Raw genomic sequence first — 21,267 nt, forward strand, 5'->3', positions numbered from 1 at the left:
ATTCCTTACCTGCTAAAATTCTCTGTCCACCTATGTCCTAAATCTTGACAGTTTTTTCCTCATTAAGTTTGAGAGAACTCCTCTGGTATTACAGATATTAACCCTCAGTCACACTTGATATGAGCATTTCCCCCAGTCTGTTATAGTATTTTTCCATTGTGAACAAGTCTTCAATTTCATATATCCAAACTGATGATCTTTTCTTTGGTGAGTTTTTCATTGCTCCAAATTCTGAGTTATCAAACTTTCACAAATCTGATGAGTCGTACATTGTATTTCCTACTACTCTGTCTAAAATGTGATTGTAAAAATACCTCGCTCTGGATAGCAGCTAGACCTGATAAACACATGACGTGCATAAACATTCACACACAGCCATTAACCTTCCTCTTCCAACCCTACTCCCACCCCTTTCCTAAGATACAGCCAGGGAATTTGCTTTCATCCCAACTCCTCGCTTATTTTATTCAAATTCCCTCACACTTCAAGGCTGGGAAGGCAGTAGCTGGAACAGGTGTCCTGTGCACTATCTTTAGAGGTGGCCCTGAGACACCCACACCCTCTACAGAAGAGTTAAGAATGAATATTTTAAGGTACCTATTGGGGACAGAAAACATTTAAGGGATGCTAATTTTAAAGTACTGGCGGCAATATTCACTGCTATACTTTCTAAGCCCCTAAAACTAGAAATCAAATATCTAGGTTTTCTTTAAGGGTCTGCCATGCCACGGCCCTTTGACTTCACGTTATGGAAGACAATTTTCAAATTGAAAAAAGGGCTTAAGGAGCCTCCTACACTGCTGGTGGGAATGTAAACTGGTACAGCCATGATGGAGAACAGTATGGAGGTTCCTTAAAAAACTAAAAATAGAGCTACCAAACGATCCTGCAATCCCACTCCTGGGCAAATATCTGGAGAAAACTATAATTCAAAAAGATGCATGCACCCCAATATTCATTGTAGAACTACTGACAATAGCCAAGACATGGAAGCAACCTAAATGTCCATCGAGAGATGAATGGATAAAGAAGATGTGGTACATATATACAATGGAATACTACTCAGCCATAAAAAAGAAGAAATAATGCCATTTGCAGCAACATGGATGGACCTAGAGATTGTCGTACTGAGTGAAGTAAGTCAGACAAAGACAAATATCATATATTACTTATATGTGGAATCTAAAAAAAAAATACAAATGAACTTATTTACAAAACAGAAACGGACCCTCAGACATAGAAAACAAATGTATGGTTACTGGGGCGGCAGAGAGAAGGGGTAAATCAGGAGTTTGGGATTAACATACATACACTACTCTGTATAAAACAGATAACCAACCAGCAAGGTCCTACTGCATAGCACAGGGAACTCTACTCAATATTTTGTAATAACCTATAAGGTAAAAGAATCTGAAAAAGAATAGATATATAGGGACTTCCCTGGCAGTCCAGTGGTTAAGACCTCGCCTTCCAATGCAGGGGGTGCAGGTTCGATCCCTGGTCAGGGAGCTAAGATCCCACATGCCCCACGGCCAAAACACCAAAACAGAAGCAATACTGTAACAAACTCAATAAAGACTTTAAAAAGGGTCCATATAAAAAAAATCTTAAAAAGAAGGATATATATGTTTACATATGTATATATATAGATATATATATATATAACTGAATCACTGTGCTATACACGTGAAACTAACACAACACTGTAAATCAACTATACTCCAATTTTTTTTTAAAGGGAAAAATTCATGAAAATAAATTACCAAATTTAAATAAATAAATAAATAAAAAGGGCTTAGTCTGTGGTGGTTTGCAGTTGAACGTGACCGACCCCCATGGGAATGTGGAACTTAGAGGGCAGGGGCATGGTTTAGATGTCATGATGAGGGAGCACACACACGCTGCTCTCAGTGAGGGACCAGGGATCCTCAGTGTTCCACAACGTGCAGGGCCACCCTGTATGACAACCACCTTCCCACCCCAAATGCCAACTGCCACCCCACTTCAGCTGAGAGCCTTACAGCCCACAACCTGCTCACAAGGTCTGGTGAAGACACGTCTCCTGACTTCCATTGCTTCTACCTGCCCTGGCATAGGTACTTGTTTTAGAGTGGGAGGGCCAGCCCAGGAGAAGACTGTGAGGTGGGCCTGGCTGTACTGGATGCCCTGCTTACCCTCCCCCATGGGGTCTCTCATTTCACCACCCAACCTGGCCTGCATTCGTTCAAGTAACATCCCCACAGGGTCCCGGCTTTGGCTACTCTCTTCTCACTCTGATCTACCAAATCCTGCTTCCTTCAAGATCTTAGAAAATACTTGATAAACAAATCACACAAAGATGTTAATCTCATGATGCCACCATGCATTCCTCTTCTCAGGGATACCTATATTTAAGGCGTAAACCAAAGATACCATACTCCTTACCACCTCCTCTACCACCACCCTGGTACAAGCTCCTCCTACCTTTTCACCTGGATCACCGCAGTATTCTTAACTAGTCTTCCTGCTTCAACCCTCCAACTTACAGTATGTTCTCAACAAAGACCTGACCTAAATGAGAGCCTATCATTTCTTAGCCCCAGACTCTCTGACAGCTCCCTAGTTCACTCAGAATAAAAGCCGAAGTACCTCCAGTGCCCTGCAAGGTCACGCATGATGTGGAAGAGGAAAGCTGGAGGGCAGCGAGTCGGGAGAAAGAGCAAGAGTCCACTTTGGTTCTGTCAAATTTGTTAGGAGACAGGCAGACGGAGCTGCCAAAAGGCCTTATCCTTAGAGCCTCAGAAGGGAGCTTCAGGCTTGGCAAGTGGGTCTCCACTGGGGTGATTTTGCCCCCCAGGAGATACTCAGCAATGAGTGGTGACACTTGCGGTTGTCACACCGGGGACAGAGGGGTTCTACTGGCATCTAGTGGGTAGAGGCCAGAGATGCTGCTGACCATCCTGCAATGCACAAGACAGCCCTGCAGCAAACTGTCATCCAGCCCCAAACGTCACTAGTGCCGAGGCTGAGAGAGCGTGGGCGAGAGACATGAACACGGGAGACTGACTCAAATAGATCATAGTTAAAATCAAAAGGGCGAGGGGAGAAAAAGAGGACTAGACCTTGAGGGCTCCTCACCGAGCAGTCAGGCAGAAGCGGAGGGGCCGACACAGAAGACTGAAAAGGAGCAGCCAGGAAAGGGTGGGGTGACAAAGGCCAAGAGCAGAGGGTTCCCGCAATGAAGCAATGGGCAACTGCGGTCAACTGCGCGGAGGACTGCTGAGACGCCAGGTAACACGGGCGGGGTGAGAGGTCTGAAAGCCCGGAGGCGGGATGCTGTGGGGAGTGAGATAAAAGGCACCTGGGGAGGCTACCGGCAATTCTGAGGCTGCAGAGTGTAGGTACCATTAACGTGAAACCAACACGCAGGTAGTTGGGCTCGTCCAGCCCTGAGTGTTCGCCAGGCAGGAGATCAAAGGGGTGCAAAGGGGTGGGGGAGTCTGCAGGCGAGTAACTGGAACTGGGCCAGAAGCCTGGATGAGGAAGGAACTGATGACCACGGGGAACTCATGAATAGAGAGAAATGGGGGGGAGGAACGAACTGAAAGTCTCAAGGAGTCATAAACACTTTCCCACATCAATAAATGTAATTCTCTACCATGCTTTTAATTACTTCACAGTAATATAGCCTTTTTTTTTTTTTTTTCCGGTACGGGCCTCTCACTGCTGTGGCCTCTCCCATTGCGGAGCAAGGCTCCGGACGCGCAGGCTCAGCGGCCATGGCTCACGGGCCCAGCCTCTCCGCGGCATGTGGGATCTTCCTCAACTGGGGCACGAACCCGTGTCCCCTGCATCGGCAGGCGGACCCCCAACCACTGCGCCACCAGGGAATCCCATAGCCTATTTCTTGATATTATTAAAGTAAATGTGATTTTACTTTAAGAATAAATAGCTATTTACCATCTGAATACTGCCAACCATCCTACTCTCTCTTCCAGACAACAATCAAATGGCATTTGTAGAAAACATCGCATCATTGCGAAAGATATGCTAAATAACAGACCTGGGTTAAACTATGAGCTCTTTCATTTACTAACGTTGCGACCCTGGACAACTTAGCTAACCTCTCTGGACCTCAATCTTTCTCATTAACAGATTGCAGGAGGCAAAATAATGACCCCTCCCCCAAGGATATCCACGTGCAAATCCCTGAAATCTGTGAATATGGTAGGTTACATGCCAAGGGGGACTTATGATTGCAAGTGCCAATCAACTGACCTTAAAATGAGAGTATCCTGGGGCTTCCCTGGTGGCGCAGTGGTTGAGAGTCCGCCTGCCGATGCAGGGGACGCAGGTTCGTGCCCCGGTCCGGGAAGATCCCACATGCCGCGGAGCGGCTGGGCCCGTGAGCCATGGCCGCTGAGCCTGCGCGTCCGGAGTCTGTGCTCCGCAACGGGAGAGGCCACAGCAGTGAGAGGCTCGCGTACCGCAAAAAAATAAAAAAAAAAAAAAAGAGAGTATCCTGGATTACTGAGATGGGTCCTTAATGGGAGAAGAGGGATGAAGAATCAGAACCAGAGAAACAGCATCTGAAAGACTCAATCTGCCACTGCGGACAGTGGAAGGAGGCCACGAGCAAAGGAAGTGTGGGCAGCCTATAGAAGATGGAACAGACAAGAAAACGCATCTCTACTGAAGCTTCCAGAAAGGAATGCAGCCCTACCAGCTCTCAGTAAGACCCATTTGGGGCTTCTGACCTCCAGAACTGTGAGGTAATAAATTTGTGCTATTTCAAGGCATGAAGTTTTTGTTAACTTGTAACAGCAGCAACAGGAAACTCATCCACAGGTGAAACGAATCACCCTTAGACTGCTGTGCAGATGAGCCAAGATAACACACATAAAGTACCTAACAGAGCGCCAGGTACACAGGAAGCACTTAAATAGCTGCTGGTGGTACTGTCAGTGCTAATACTATTAACAGCACTAAAACCAACAGTAATCAACCCAAAGAACACTGACTCAGTTCCAGAGTTTACTCAACTTTGTGACCTAAGATATCATATTTAACCTCTGCAGGACTCCGTTTTCTCACTTACAAAATAATATGAGGGAACCTCAAATAGATGACTTTAAAGTTTCTTCCAGCTCTAAAATTTTATGATTCTAAAATCTAACTCCTTAATGACACATTCTACTTGTTGCTAATTAACTGATTCAGAAAATCCTATTAGATAAAAATAGTAAGCCAAGCAGTTTTCATTTTATGTTTCAACATTTTCAGTATTTTATACTGCTGAGTTACAGCCTTATAAAGTTGAGTCATGGCATAAAATCACAGGCCTGCAAGCAAGGAAACATATCTAAGTCATCCTGCTACTACTTAAAAGCCTTACAGTCAAACTATAATATTACTAGGATCTTCTCAAATAGCTCAAAGTATGTCCCTACATATTACCTCATATATTCTTTTTTTAATAGCTTTACTGAGATATAATTCACCTACTATACAACTCACCCTTTTAAAGTACACTATGCATTGCTTTTAGTATATTCACAGAGTTGTGCAACCATCAGCAAAGCCATTTCAGACTGTTTGTATCATCCTGAACAGAAGCTCCCTGCCCATCAGGAGTCACTCGCCATCCCCCCGCCTCCAATGCCCCCAGCCTACTCATCTACTTCTGTCCCTGTGGAATGGCCCATTCTGGACATTTCATATAAATGGAATCATACAGTGTATTATAACGTTTTGAGATCCATCCATGTTGCAGCATATGTCAGCACTTCATTCCTTTTTCCTTGCTGAATAATATTCCACCGTGCGGATACACTACATTTTGTTTATCCAGTCATCATTTGATGGACATCTGGGCTGTCTCTACTTTTTAACTATTAGGAATAACGCTGCGATAAACATTCACGTACAAGTGTTTGTGTGAATGTATGTTTTAATTTCTTTGGGGTATATACCTAAGAATGGAATTGCTAGGTAACCCATGGTAACTTGACGTTTTTAACCTTTTAAAGAACTGCCAAGCTGTTTTCCAAAGTGGCTGCCCCCTTATACATTCCCAGCAGCGATGTATAAAGGTTCCAGCTTCCCCAGATCCTGGCTAACACTTGTCATTGCCCATCTTTGATTACAGCCGGGTAGGGGCTATGCACGCTACCTTCTGTGGTTCTGACTTGCACACCCCTATGCCGAATGCTGTTACAGCCGGGTAGTGGCTATGCACGCTACCTTCTGTGGTTCTGATTTGCACACCCCTATGCCGAATGCTGTTACAGCCGGGTAGGGGCTATGCACGCTTCCTTCTGTGGTTCCAACTTGCACACCCCTATGCCGAATGCTGTTACAGCCGGATAGTGGCTATGCACGCTACCTTCTGTGGTTCCGACTTGCCCACCCCTATGCCGAATGCTGCTGAGCATCGTTGCATGTGCTCACCAGGCATTTGTAAGTCTTCTTTGAAGAAATGTCTATACAGATCATTTGCCCATTTTTTAATTGAGTCATTTGTCCTTTTTACTACTGAGCTGTAAGAGTTCTGTATAAATTCTAGATACAGGTACATTATCAGATATATAATTTTTATGTATTTTCTCCCACTCTGTGTATCTCATCTCATCTTAGTGCAGCTACTTGCACTAAATAAACAGATGCCGTGTTGGTATCCCCATTTTACAGACAGAATTGGCATGTCATTAAACAGACTTGACAACTGGTTGACTCAAAAGTAAGCTTACAGATGTGCTCCTGGTTTTATTCATTTAAAGATGAATGAATATTGATATTCATTCATTGTTATGAATATACATTGTTATCAATGTATATTGATGACACTGCAGCAGAACGTCCACGAAGTCTCCCCCAGTTCAACTCTGACGCTATCTTGTATCTATAATCAGACAATGTTATTTCCAAGTTATATAAAAGACGGTTCCTTCATTCACTGGAAAAAATAGTTATGAAGTGTTACATCGCAGGCACTGTTTGACTCCTAGCTCAGGATGCGTTCCTGAACATAACCAAATCCTTACCCTCATTAGTCTGATAACTTGGCAGTATTATGCAAAGTCCCTAGCCCTAAAAAAATTTCTTAATAGCAAACAATCCAAAGAAAGAAATTTTTCATCTTAATGCTTAAAGATCCACCCTCAACTCAGATGAAACACCACAGATTTTAATGTAGGCGATATCCTGTTTTTCAAAAAATCCGAAGTGCCAAACTTATTTTGTGGCCTAGGACGACCTTGTTTTTGAGTATTGGCCTTAATAGGCCATCCCTTGCTTCTTGTAAATCCTTTTTATAATACAGCAGTGCTTAGTTTAATGACATTTGTCAAAATGAAACTTGACTAGAAGAGGAAAATACTCACAGTTTTACCTTTAATCAGAAAAACCTGAAGGTCCTGAGTCTCTATCCTGGCCAGTTCCTACTCCATGCTGAGCAAAAAAAAGTTATACTAGCTCCATTAAACATAAAAACAAAAATACAGAACAAAAATTCACTAACTTACAAAGGCAGTTCCAACCTTGTCTATCAAAGCATTCCTAGTACAGAGCAGAGGGACCAAATAATCCTCAGAAGACTGAAGGCCCAGCCCTAACGGGCCCAGGCAAACTTAAAATTTCTTAGACTGGTGTTTGTTCTCTTAAAGAGTTCCCACCAATGTTATATTCTAAACTATAATACATCTATGTTCTTTTGTTATAAAAAAAATTTACCATTCTTAATGAGGGTCAATATACGAATCTGTTGAGAAGGAAAGACAGAACTCATGGCTTATCGGTAACTCATTGCTCATCCCTCTTTACCACGCAAAATTAGTAAATTAAATGACAGCCAGCAAGTAAAGCTAACGCTGGGGAAGACATGCCCGCCTCCTAGTTTTGAGTGCCCTCAGCACGCCACTTTGTAACTGGAGGTTCCCACACTCCCTTCGCTAGAGGTGCCTAAGGATTTACGAGGCACAGCTCAGCTGGGGGAGCATGACCTGAGGTGACCCCAGGGACGCCGGCTGCAAGCAGCAGCACCCCAGTTCAAGGCGGGCCTTTTCCACACTGTGACCTGGGAGGCTAGGCGTTTCCTGGAGGCATCTCAGGGTTGCTCCGGGAGGATCAGAGAAGAGCTGTAAGTGGGCAGAGCACTGCACTTCACCTGTCTTACGTACTGGGCCTCCACGGACACTTTCTGAAGACTGAAATCAGACTGCAACGAAAAGGTCTGAAAACCTTAAGACTAGAGGAAGTCTTGGCCAGGCAGACAACAATGTGCATCAGATCTGAAAGACGAGGTGAGGAAGAAAGGGGAGAATGGATAATGAAGCCGGTGGGGAGCAGAGTCAAAAACAGGAAAGGGTGTGGAATAAGCCAGGGGTCAGGGTCAGGCCTTTATCCACTGAAAAGAATGCCTATTGTGGAGTGGGTGCGTCTGCTTAAAGGAACAGCCTGGGCTCCTTCACCCAGCACCACTCAACTGCTCAAACCTTCAACTCCAAAATGCCGCTTGCTGGCCCCAGTCTCTCCTTCTTGCTCCCCAGATCCCTGGCCTCCGTTGCCAACCAGCCTCCCACAGAGCAGCCAACATGAACCGTCAGAAAGTAGACCGTCACTCCTCTGACTGGTGGGTGTCTTTCCCAGGACACCTGAACCAAACCCTAATTCCTCAGGGCAGCCTGGACACACCATGCCTCTCTCCTCTCACTCGTGCTCCGAGCCCTGGCCGGGGCTCTGCCCGGGCTGCGTCCGGACCCACGTGCACTGCTGTGTCCTGATGACGCTCGAGTCTGCTCCGAGGTCGCCTCTTCCTGTTCACGCTATCGCTCTCTGACCCCTGACCTTTCTTCATTTTTCTCTTTAACATTTTCTTACTGTCTGAAATTTTCCCTGTTTGCCATTTGCCTCCCCGCCTAGGAGGAAGCTCTACCAGGGCGGGGACTTTCTTTTGATCACTGTTTTGGTCTTGGGAGCCAGACCACTGAGAACAGTGCCTGGAGGACAGATGTTCACCATTTATGGAATGAGTGAATGAATCAGTCCTGCGTGATCTGAAAGGCGTTTAGGCCTCCAGCTTTTCCCCAAACCCCTCTCCTTTCGTACCTGATCCATCAACCACGCGCTCAGCTTTACTTCTTGTCCACTGTGACCTAGGATCTGATCACCCAGGTTTGCAATCACTCCTTTGCCTAAACTCTCAACTTTCTCGCCGGCCTGTCCTTCCCCTCAACCAGCCTAAGGATCTACTTCTTCACTCGCACACCGCAGCCACCCAGAGGTCGCTGCTATAAAAAGCCCCAGCTGTGCCGACGGGGGACTCTGCAAACACACGGTCCCGCACCAGGAGCCCATCCATCTTTTTTAGGGCTCTCAATCCAGTCCCTCTCTCACAGCCGACAGAAACAATTCCAGGCTTCCATCACTTTCTTCACGCTTCCTCCCCTCCCCCACACTCCGTAAGCAACATCACCTCCACAGGAACAAGAGAGGTCATTAGGTCAGACTCCCTCCGTTTCCTCCGTCCCTCCGATCACCGACCACACGCCCGCTCTCACCTCCTTCCTGGCAGCGCGGAGGGCGGATGTCCTTCTTCCTGCCCGAAGTGAACCCCAGCCAGAGCTCTGGAAGGCACGCGAGGCAGCCCACCTCCTCAGGGATCTACCCTGTCACGGGTCCACCTGCCCCTTCCCCATCTTCCCCTTCCCCTTCTCATCAGGCTTCTGCCCCACTGCACGCAAAGGCTCAAATTCTCCCATCACAAAACAAATGAACAAACAAAACTAATACAACTGCCCCAGACATTATGTCTCTCTCTTGCCTTTGTCCTCTTTTCCCTTTTCTCTTCGCAGCCAAGTGTCTCGTAAGACAGCTTGAACTCACTATTTTCACGGTTCTGCTTCCCCACTCCCAATTCACTGCTCGACCCCCTAAGATCTGGATTTTGCCTGCAAACACAAAACTGCTCTCTCCAAAACACACGTGACCGCTGAGCTGAAAATCCACTACGAATTTATTAAACCTGTCAATTGAACATCGACATCTTGTCTCCTGGCTTCAGTGGCATTATTCTTTCTTGGTGCTTGACTCTTTTGGACCCTTCTTGGCAGTCTGCTTTGCTATCTACTGTATGATCTGAGAAAAGCCTCTCTGTGTGGTGTAGCAGTTACAAGCCCGGGCTTGGGCTTAGTCAGCGTGGGCTGCTGTAACAAAGCACCATGGCTGGGTGGCTTCAAGAGCATCACTTCATTTCCTCACAGTTCTGGAGGCTGGCAGCCCAGCACGGTTGGGTCCTGGTCAGAGCGCTCTTCCTGGGATCCAGAAAGCCTGCTTCTCACCGCGTTCTCACATGGCAGAGAAAGCTCTCTGGTGTCTCTTCCCCTTCTTGTGAGGACACCAGTAGGGTCGGGATCCACCCTCATAATCGCATTTAACCTTAATCGCCTCCTTAAAAGCCCGATCTCCAACACGGTGACATGGCGGGTTAAGGCTTCGACGTGAATCTGGGGGGACACAATTCAGTCCACAGCAGCCAACGGTAACTGCACTTTAATTAAAGCATGGTAAAGCTGAATGTTATGTAACACTAACTGTGCAAGTACAAGAACTCTAAAGCAGCAGAGGAAATGGGTGTCACATGAAAATATCAGGCTACAAAATTTTATACCAACACGTAAAACACACACATATGAAATAAAAAGGAATATATCATAATTGTCGTCAGAGTGAGGTTCCAGTAAAAGAGCTTATTTCTAAACTCTTGGCTAAGCAGTTTGAAAAATAAATTTTCACAGAAAGACTATATAAGTGAAAAACTTCAACTGGACAAAAAAATCCCTAAGAACAATTTCAACTCTAACTTTCCCTGTTTGTTTCCTGCTAACCTCATTGCCATCTGTACTAACTAGGATATAGGCCAATCTGCTGTGACAAAACCAAGAATACAATGGCTCAAATGAAAGAGGAGTTTGTTTCTCTCCCATGTAACAGTTCGGGGGCAGACAGGTGGTCTCAGGAAGGTCCAGGGACTGAGGTTCCTTCTGTCTTGTCCCACCACCCCCTGTGGACACTGCCCTGGTCTGCAGGACAGAAGCTGGCTCACAACACCTTGCTCTTGTGGGTGGGGGAAAAGAACAGGACTAACAGCAGATCTGAATACAAATGTGGTTTAGAAGGTGCACTCATCGTTTCCATTCCCACCCACTGGCCAAAACTTAGACATGTGGCCTCATCCGCCTACAAGGAGCCTAAGAAATACAATTTCTCTGTAGGCCGAGCTAAATGTCAGAGGTGAGAGGGTATCCTTCTCCCGACTCTGGAAGAGTCGTCTCCTTCCTAAAGGGGCGCCCATCCAATCACTGGATTCCACTCCGAGTCTACGATCTCTGGGCAACGCACAATCTCTGCAACAGATATCAACGTGGCTCCATCCCAGCCCAGTGACCTACAAACTAACAGACCAGGAACCTTTTGCTCTCCACCACCACCATAGCAACCAAAATACAACGAAACGAAAATAAGATGAATGCAGTTAAGTCTCCCATTCTGAAAAGAAAAGAATGGCAAATACACATTCTTACCAATGATGAGATACAGCTGGAAAAGAAAGGTGAAGAATCCCCCCTCCACCAAGGAAGCCAGACCCTTGGTTAAACTCAGTCCTGTCCTGTGGGGGGAAGGGGAGGGATCTCCTTTATCAGTTTGTCTGCTGGAGCCTGGCTTTGCCTCTGGAAAATTCTTTTTTTTTTTAATTTCCATCATCCTTTCTAGCCATATGTGAAGTGGATACGGAAAACTATGTGCTCCAAAGACGTGGCAAACAGCTGGTGCCAATTTGGGGGTCAAGGGTTGCTTTAGGTGTCAATGTCACACCCACCACAGGCTTTTACAAGCCAAACTTGTGGCATCTTTGCCAATGTAAACCTCTCAAAAATTCAACAGGTCTGTTTGCCTTCAGTCAGTACCACATGAAAGCAACCACAACTAAAGACAGTCCCGTCATAGATACTAAGCTTGTCTTTTCTCCTCCTTCACTTGCTGGCTTCTGTGGCAGACCCATCTTTCCCTCAATTCAAGGTGAACTACCTTGAGGTCATCTGACTCATGACAGGAGGATGAAACCACCACACCCCAGTGATGTCAGGCAGGCCACGTGACCTGAGACGGTTCTTCCCGTCTGACTGATTTCAGGCTCAACCATTTAATTTGCTTTGGCCAATAAAATATGAACAGAAGTCACACATGCCACGTCCAAGCACCTGATTCTGCCACATCCTTTTCCTTCTGCCACAGAACAGCAATGTCTCCAAAAAGCCTATTCCTTTGGCTTAGTGGAACAGACGATGTGGAACAGAGCCACGGACATGTCATGAGGAAGAAATCAACCTTTGTTGCTGTAAGGGAGCTGAGACTGTGTTTTTAAGTGCAGCTCTACCTGGCCATGGGGAAATTTTGATGGAATTTAACAAGTAATAACAACAAGGCCCTCAAAATTAAGGACTTGTTATTCAACAAAGGACGTTCTAGACAAAGTTAACAGACAGGCAAAAGACTGGGACTACCTATTCGCAACATCTAAAAAGAACCAAGGGATTTAATAGCCATTGTATGCCAAGGACTCTTGAAAAATAACAATAAAAAGACAGGAAGTGCAATTGAAAAGTGGATAAGAGACAAGCAGACAATTCACCGAAAATAAAATCCAAGTGGTCAGATAAAATACAGGCTGCCCCATTAACTCTGAATTAAAGATAGATAATGAAAAAAATTCAGTATAAGCATGGCCTGACTACTACACAGTATACACTTATACTAAAAAATTATTTGTTGTTTATTTGAAATTCAAATTTTATAATGTCCTGTATTTTTACTTTCTAAATCTGGCAAGCACAGGTGAAATCCATGTGGCTAACAAGTGAATGAAGAGAAGCTGAGTCTCACTAGTAATCAAAGAAATGCAAATTAAACCTACGTGATACCATTTTATATCTTGTATATTAGCGAAGTCCAGAAAACAAGGCTTTTATTGAAGTGCATATAACCCTGTATTTTTCCATTTTATTACAAAAGATCACCTAGCCTAAGATTCTTTTTTCATCACACCACTAGGCAATACAAGCCCAACTATTCACTGCATGTGCACAGAGAAAAACCACACTTCAAATCATAACTTCATACAGTAGGTAGTACAGGAATAATCCCAGTAACCATGGTCAGGCATCATAGACTTTTTTCTAGAAAACTTAAGTACCTATTTAGAATAAATTTGTAAAAATGAAATGTTGAGGATTGAATATGCTTGAGTATCATTTCGTAATCAACAGCTTTCATAAGGAACATCATAACATTAATTTTGCTACTAGATGAAGATTAACCTCTTAAGGTTAACTCTCATAGCAGGTCAGAAACTTGGACTGTAAATAAAAACGAGAATCAGGCTTCACGGTTTCAAAGAGCTTTCACGTAAAAATGCTTTATCTAAATCACAACTATAGCTTTAGCACTGGATGATGATATCCATCTGGAAGGCAGAGGTAAGACACAAAAGCTGTAGGTTAAGGAAGGGAATAGGGGGACTTCCCTGGCGGCGCAGTGGTTAAGAATCCGCCTGCCAACGCAGGGGACACGGGTTCAAGCGCTGGTCCAGGAAGATCCCACATGTCGTGGAGCAACGTAGCCCGTGCGCCACAACTACAGAGCCCGCGTGCCTAGGGCCCGCGAGTCACAACTACTGAGCTCGCGTGCCTAGAGCCCGCGCACCTCAACAAAGAGCAGCCCCCGCTCCGCTCACCGCAACTAAAGAAAGCCCGCGCACAGCAACGAAGACCCAACGCAGCCAAACAATAAATAAATTAAATATTTTTTTTTAAAAAAGGGAAGGGAGTAGGAGAAGCCTGTAAACACAACGTATACAGCACCCATTCTTTTTTTTTTTTTTTTTTTTTTTGCGGTACGCGGGCTTCTCACTGTTGTGGCCTCTCCCGCTGCGGAGCACAGGCTCCAGACGCACAGGCCCAGCGGCCATGGCTCACGGGCCCAGCCGCTCTGCGGCACGTGGGATCTTCCCAGACCGGGGCACGAACCCGCGTCCCCTGCATCGGCAGGCGGACTCTCAACCACTGCGCCACCAGGGAAGCCCAGCACCCATTCTTTTTTAAATATTATGAGCTTATTTCGTGTAAATACAGCATGTATGCTATTTTAAATAAAATTTCGATTCAAAACACAAAGTACACCAACAACTCATTTTGCCTTCTTGAACTTCTAGGATAAATAATGCCCTCTGAGTTGATTTTAACATCTCCAGAGGAAAACATTTTTAAAACTAAACTCTTACTAGGAGAGATCAATTTAGAAAAAGACCAACATTTTGGCACAGTTCCGAGAAATAGTCATAAATAGCTCTTTATTTCATTCCGAAGCATAAAAATATTTCAAAATAAATACTAAACCAAAATACTTTATATGAATGGTACTCTAATATAATAGTTGTGGTAAACTGATTTACAGATACTAACGTGACTCAGCCTCCCTTATATAAAAGACATGCAATATAATCGTGAACACTTCTAAAATGTTGGTATAGGGAAAATTGCTAGTTTGCTTTCAAAAGGAGATCACTTCTGGAGGTACCTCTAACAACAGCAAACCCAGCAAGCTTTTAGATCTGTAATTCAGCTTCCATCAGGACGAACTGTGGCAGGCATCTGACACAACACACCCCCACAAGAGAGAAAGGTAAACATAGAAGTCACACAGCTTTCACCGTAATGTCTAAGGCATTAAAGTATTTCCATAAATCACATATTACCTTTTTAACTACATATAAAAATAATCCTTGAAACAGCCTGGGTCCCAAATATCATAGAATCCTGAGGCTACTGGGTAGGAAACAAATGATACTCACTGCACTCTTTTTTTTTTTTCTTTTAAGTTTCAGAAGAAAAGCAAAATCAAAGTGTTATATTAGCACCACTGCTAACAAAGGTTTGACATAAACATGGAAAATTTAAAGTACCTGTTCTTCAACTTCAAGAAAGGAAAAGATTATTCCTTGGCTCTTGTCCCAAGCTGGGAACAAGTAAACACAGAACCGGTTTTAAATAAGCCCCAATCAATCAATCCTTCAACTCTACTCAATATCTCCACTTAAGTACGCAGTTGAGAAAGTACGCCAATCAGGAACTGCCCCCCCTTCAGTACCTTCGCTCCTCAAAGCTGGCCAGTCCCTAAACTCCAAGTTTAAAGTCAACCAATCCTTAAATTGTCTCACTTTTGAAAAAAAAAAATCCTGAAACTCCATGCTTCCTCAAAATCCCACCTAAGCACATCTCTGCCTGTTGTGAGGACCATATTCTGCAGGCATGATTCCCCCTTGCTCAGCAAGTATGAAATTCAGCTTCGATTTAGCTACACTGGAGTGGTGGTCTCTTCCTTCAATAATACGATAAATATTATGGTTACTTGGTTATTAGCATTTTTCTTCATGAAGCTAAGAAAAATATTTGTTATAATAATTCAATTTTATGGAAAGTTGAGAGTCTTTGCCTTTTAAGCCTAAGTATAATCCTTCTAGCCCAATACACAGCTGCACTAACAAAGGGGTCCCTTTCCTTCTCCTCTCAACCCCAGACCCACACCTCACACTATCAATGGTCCAAACCCAGCCGATGGATGTACCATATGAAACACTAAAATTTCCAATTACTGGAACTTGTATCAAGAATTGAGTGTCATCAAATAGTCTTCAAAGAATATGGTAACTGAGCAAATATTCAAGTAGATACTCTTTCTGACCTAATAGAAATGACAGTGTGGCTTGGTTTTTTAAGATCTGAAAACCTAAATTCTAAATCCTATCTTTGAGATTGGTTTACTTGGGTAAACTGATCATCTCCTCTTAAATTTTTCAGTCTAGAAAATAAAGCGACCATCACCAGCTCCTACCACCTCACAAAAATGATGTATGTACTCATTTAGAGTAAGATGAACTCTAAATGTTTCAGAAAGGCAAATAAAACCCAACCATTATGTTATTTTGTTTGTTGCTAAAGTCAACTCAGCTTGAGGTTTAGGTCAGCATGGAAAAAAGTAAGAAAAACTGTCTCAATTTGACATAAAAGATGGCTGAAGAGAGTAATACAGGTTCTAATTAGAAAATTAGAATGAATGGGAGTCCTATCCCAAATATAAATCCCTCTATCAGACTGGCAAAGTGAATCGTGCGAGAGGGCTGCCTGACCCAAGTACACTCAGATACGGCTGAGGGCCACGTTTTGGACGGCTTGTGGACTTAGCGTTCTCAAAAAATAAATTCTAAATGGCAAGTGGTGTTACCTTACGGTTTATCAAAGCTCCGTGAAGTTTCCACTCGAGTCCAGTCAGAGTAGGATTACGAACACTGAATTACCAATTGATTCAAGTTAACATGAACATTTGACTAGGTGTTAAAGGAAACCAGAATGTCACCGCAAGATCTGCCATTTTGGCATGTTGGTTATTTTGAATTAAAGGCACTTAAGAAACAGCAGGTACAAGAAAGCCACGCTGAGTCCCCTTTGTCCCTCCTGAAAGCAAGAGATAAAAATCCCACGTGAAAGGCACTCTCTCTGTGCCAGGAGGAAGACGTTCTTATCAGCGGAGGCGGGGAACTGGGGGCTGAGAATCTGTACAAACCAACCTTATTACAGTAAAACCCTTGTCTTGCTGTTACCTCCTCACCACTCACTGCCCCTGGCCCACACCCCTTTGTCTTGTCAACTCTTCACAAAGTTATCGTTTGTCTAAAATGTGCAGAAGCTTCCTGCTCTGGTCACTTCTTCAGGTCTTCATTCTCTTGTGAAGGCTACCATGCATATGTAAAAGTTTAATAAAATGTGTATGTTTTTCTCCTGTTAATCTGTTTTATGTCAGTTTAATTCTCAGGCCCAGCTAGAGACCCAGAGAGGGTAGATGGGAATTTTCCCTCACCTACAGTGCCAAGAGGCCTACATAGTTAGGTTAGGCATAGATTTGGTGAATTCATACAGAAACTGTCGAATTTATTTCTAGAGAAGAATCCATGGAGGGCAGTATAGCTCAGAGGAAACAGTCAAAACTACATTATGAGTTTGGTGACCTTGAATAAGTTACTTAATATCTCTGAACCTGTTTCCTCGTCTATAAAATAGGAATTATTTCACAGGACTGTCAGAAAGATTAAAAGAGATAATGATAGACAGTAACTTTAAAAGTGTCCTAAGCATCAGACCTCTGAGTCCTAGACTTACTTTTGTCACTAACTTGCTATAATACACATGACAAGTCATTTGATCTAAGTCGGTTTCCTCATCTGTCAAACAGTGGTGTAACGCATACCCTACACACGTCATGGGGTATTTATGACAATGTGAAAAGGATTTTTCAAATATAGAGAAACCCTGGGAGTTTTGACTGGGAGATAATTAATTCCACACCCACAAAAATGAAGAGGATTCATACGAACAAACTTGTTACAACCCAGGATTATATAATGCTCCAATTAAATTAACTTTACTAAGAAAAACATTTCACACCTAAGAACATACCCGACACACCAGACCCGTTGGCAACCACTCGGCCATTAGCTACAAGAATTCTTTTCCACGCAATGAACGCACCAAATTGGCTCAGCTCTCCAATGAACTAAAAGCAGTTCAACACAATCTTTTGTTCGAGTTGGGTGTCTGCCACTTAAAACTACCCCTTCAATTTCTAAAGCATCAGGGAAAAAAAGGAAAAGAAGAAAGCTATACATTGCAGGGTTTCTCAACAGCAGCAGTGTTGACACTTGAACCAGATCATGTTTCAATGTCGGGGTTGCTCTGTGCACTGTAGGGTATGTAGGTGCATCCTTGGCCGCCACCAACTGGATGCGCAGAGCAGCACCCCTCCCACACAGCTGTGACACCTAAAGATGTCTCCAGGCATTGCCAGATGTCCCCAGGGTGAGCTGGGGAGGGGACAAGATCATCCCCAGTTGCGATCCACTGAGCTACAGCCATAGTACTACCTTCCAGTCGTATTTATCTTACATCTCTCTCTCTCTCCCTATAGACTGGTGGCTTACAATGCAGTCTGAAAAACTAACAGTTTTGCAACATAAGAACTCAAGAAAAGAATGCTGTCTGTAAGACAGTAACGTCGTAAGAAGAATTACAGGTACCGTAGGGAGTTATGGTTCAATTATCTCTTCCATCAACATGCTGTTTTTGCCTCATCCTCTCTAAGAATTCTCTTCTTGGGAGTTTTTTTGGGCTAACAATTTGGTTAGCCTGTCACTAAAGCTTAGTCTCCACCCAGACTTACTAATTCTTATTCGTTAGTGTTTACGTTGAAAAAGAAAAAAAAAATCAAGCCTTGACGTTTTAATTTCTAAGCAACCAAATATGAAATTAATCAAAATTAAGTGTTCCATAGCTATTTAAATTATTAAAATTAAACATTTAAAATATTAAGTAAAATTACCCAAATTAGTATTCAGCTATTACTGTAAATATATAATATATATGTTGAAGGTAATGTGCAAAAATAAAAGAAACCATACGAAGTAGAATTTTAAGCATTACATTTAATGCCTACTACATTCCATCACTGGGCTAGACACATGGTTTTCTACAAGAAACAATTTCCATAATATCAGTACTTACACTGGTACTCTTAACATGGTAGTTTTTAAATTTGCCTAGGTAAATATAAATTTTAAACGCAATTCGGATAAGTTATCTAGGATGCTATATTTCACCTGGTCAGTGTTAGAAAGAGTGGCTTCTGTTGTCTTCAAACAGGACGGCTGACCATCACTGCCCCTCTGCCGGGAGCTACCTGACACAATTAATCGTCAACCTGCTGTCCCAGAGCCTGAACTTAAAAAGTGACAAAGCCTGAGTCATCAACAGGCCACTTAAGACGCAATTCTACTTTATACCATATCTAATGTTCTTAAGGAAGCTAACTGCAATTGTGGTTAAAAAAAATAGTGATAATCACTTCAACTCCATTAAATTTAGGGACGCTACAATAGCAGATTTAAGATTTTGTGAACTGCAAAATGAGACAGCACATCTCCACTTCTACACTTGCAGAGGATTCCTGTTTTAGAGTCCTGGGACTTGGTTATTCAGATCAACTCTCCCACTGAAAGCTAAAAAAGCTAAACAAAATATAACTGCTATCTGTTGTAGGGGAAAAGCTCTGAAATTAATCATGAAATCTACAATGGCATAAATTTATCAATATATAATCTGCAATGGTTCAGATGTGAAATACTCACATTAGGAAGTAATAAAATTGTGCTAAATGTATGGAGGTTATAGTACGCCCTGAAAGAAACCCACAGAAATAACATACCTATTCTTGTATGTATGGTTCAAGTTCCTGTGTTTCCACATTGTTCCACACAATTCCACTCATGACAAATATCACCAGATCCTCTTTCTCTGACAAGAAATACAGCTCAGTGTTAACGGGATGATCCGCAGAGAAACTCAAACTCATTCCGATGTGTGGAACTTTGGCCTGATTCACTTAACCGGGCGGAAACCTGCCTAAACACTTCACACAACCCCTCCATCGCCCTCTATTATGCAAGCTGCAACATTTTAAGGCAACTCCCTTATTTCACCAGCTGGCCCTGTCAACACTGATGTAACAGAACTGGAAAAACTCATCACTCCACCATGATATTCAAATATCAAACTGTATTTCACTTGGGAAAAATTATACGGTTGCCAAATAAAACTAATGCAAATATAGTAAACTAGGCAAGGCTCTGAGTCATTCTTTTCTTGAAAAGGACTCTTGGGGAACCTCGAATCCATCCTGCGACCGCTCAGGCCTTCTTTTGCTCCTCTGACCCCGCCCCGCCCCACCCCTCAAGCGTGCGGGGCAGAGCGGGGGCGGCAAGAAGGCCAGGATGAGCTCATTAGTGTGCGCTCTGTCCACTCTAGTTTTATCCCCACGGGTCCTTCCTCACACTCTGCTCCTCCAGAAAGAGAGCTATGTTTTATTCATCTCTGAACTCCCCAAACCTCAGCCAATATCCTGCATATAAAGTCATGCCTAACATCTACTCCATGGCAAGCACCAGATTCGGGACAGAGACAGAGAAGTAGAAGAGATACGAACCTCAGCCTGGATGGATGTTGGCTGCCTGAACGGAATCAAGTAATGAAAGGCCAGTTAGCACAGCGCCAACTGCCTGTGTTCCTTTCTCCCCTTGCCAATCAAGGCTTAATGAGGAACCAAAGAGGGCTTTCTCTTAAGAAACACAAACGTGTGTCTTCAGCCCTGACCATTCCCCTGAGTTCCACATCCATACACCCAAGGGCCTACTCAACGTGTCGACTTGCAGGGCGTTACAGGGATAAACTGCATGGGCTTGGAAGTCAGACGGCTTGGGGTCTGAATCCCAGCTCCATCACTGCCCAGCTGGGTGCCAGCAGGCGGGTCACTCTGAACCTCTCTGTGCCTCTGTCTTCTCCCGCGTAAAGTGGGGGCCCTGAGGGCTCCTGGCACACACAGCTGTGATATAAGGATTAAATGAATTAACATGTGTAAACATGTTTAAAACCCCATCGGGCACACAGTTCACGCTTACACGGTGCTTACTGTTATTCCTAGCGCCAATACTGCTGTTACTATGTCAGGCATCTAAAACTCGTCCAAAACAGAATGCACGGTTTTCTTCCCAAACCCCTTTCTCTCGTCTCGGGAAACAGCGCCACTATCCATCCAGCTGTTCCAGCCTAAAACCTGAGAAGTCATCACTTCTTCCTTTTCCCCACCCTCCAACTAGCAAGTCCACACCAGCACTCCTGGCTTCAGAAGCTTTCCACGACTTTGCCCACGTACCGTCACCTCGCCAGTACCTCACTAGTGCAGGCGCCCACCGTCTCTCCCCAGGGGGCAGCCAGACTCTCCCACCTCCCCACTCTCAACACTCCCCGCCCCACGACCCTCCGGCTAACTCTCCAAGAGCACTGAAGTCAGACGCTATTCCCGTGATGCAAACCTCCCTGTGGCTTTCCATCACGCTTCGAGGAGCATCTTCACTGCCCCACGCCTACAAGGGCCCTATCCCCATCGATAAAAATGGAGATAGTAATACAGACCTCAGAAGGCTGTAAAAACTTCATTAGGCGTTTAGACGAGGGCCTCACACACAGTAAGCTCCAGGCAAGGTTCACTGCTATGATTATTCCTGCCTGACATGCTCTTACCTCAGGCTCTTCCTCTCCCGTCAATCCATTCAACTACCACCCCCTTTGAGAG

At 44.1% G+C, this 21,267-nt stretch overlaps 1 protein-coding gene across 21 annotated transcripts in view; it reads right to left on the bottom strand.

Annotated features, from left to right (window-relative positions):
- Window positions 1-21,267, bottom strand: part of ZNF438 (zinc finger protein 438) — a 498,265-nt gene that overhangs the window by 261,580 nt on the left and 215,418 nt on the right. Inside the window, exon 1 of one of the 21 annotated variants that reach the window (XM_030832270.3) lies at window positions 19,345-19,713. The exons of the other annotated variants lie outside the window; for them this stretch is intronic. The gene's annotated coding sequence lies outside the window, so the exon portion shown is untranslated. Of the gene's footprint in view, window positions 1-19,344; window positions 19,714-21,267 lie in introns of those variants that run through there. 21 annotated transcript variants of the gene reach the window in all.

The sequence above is a fragment of the Globicephala melas genome, chromosome 2, assembly GCF_963455315.2.
Source record: "Globicephala melas chromosome 2, mGloMel1.2, whole genome shotgun sequence".
Classification (NCBI taxonomy): domain Eukaryota; kingdom Metazoa; phylum Chordata; class Mammalia; order Artiodactyla; family Delphinidae; genus Globicephala; species Globicephala melas.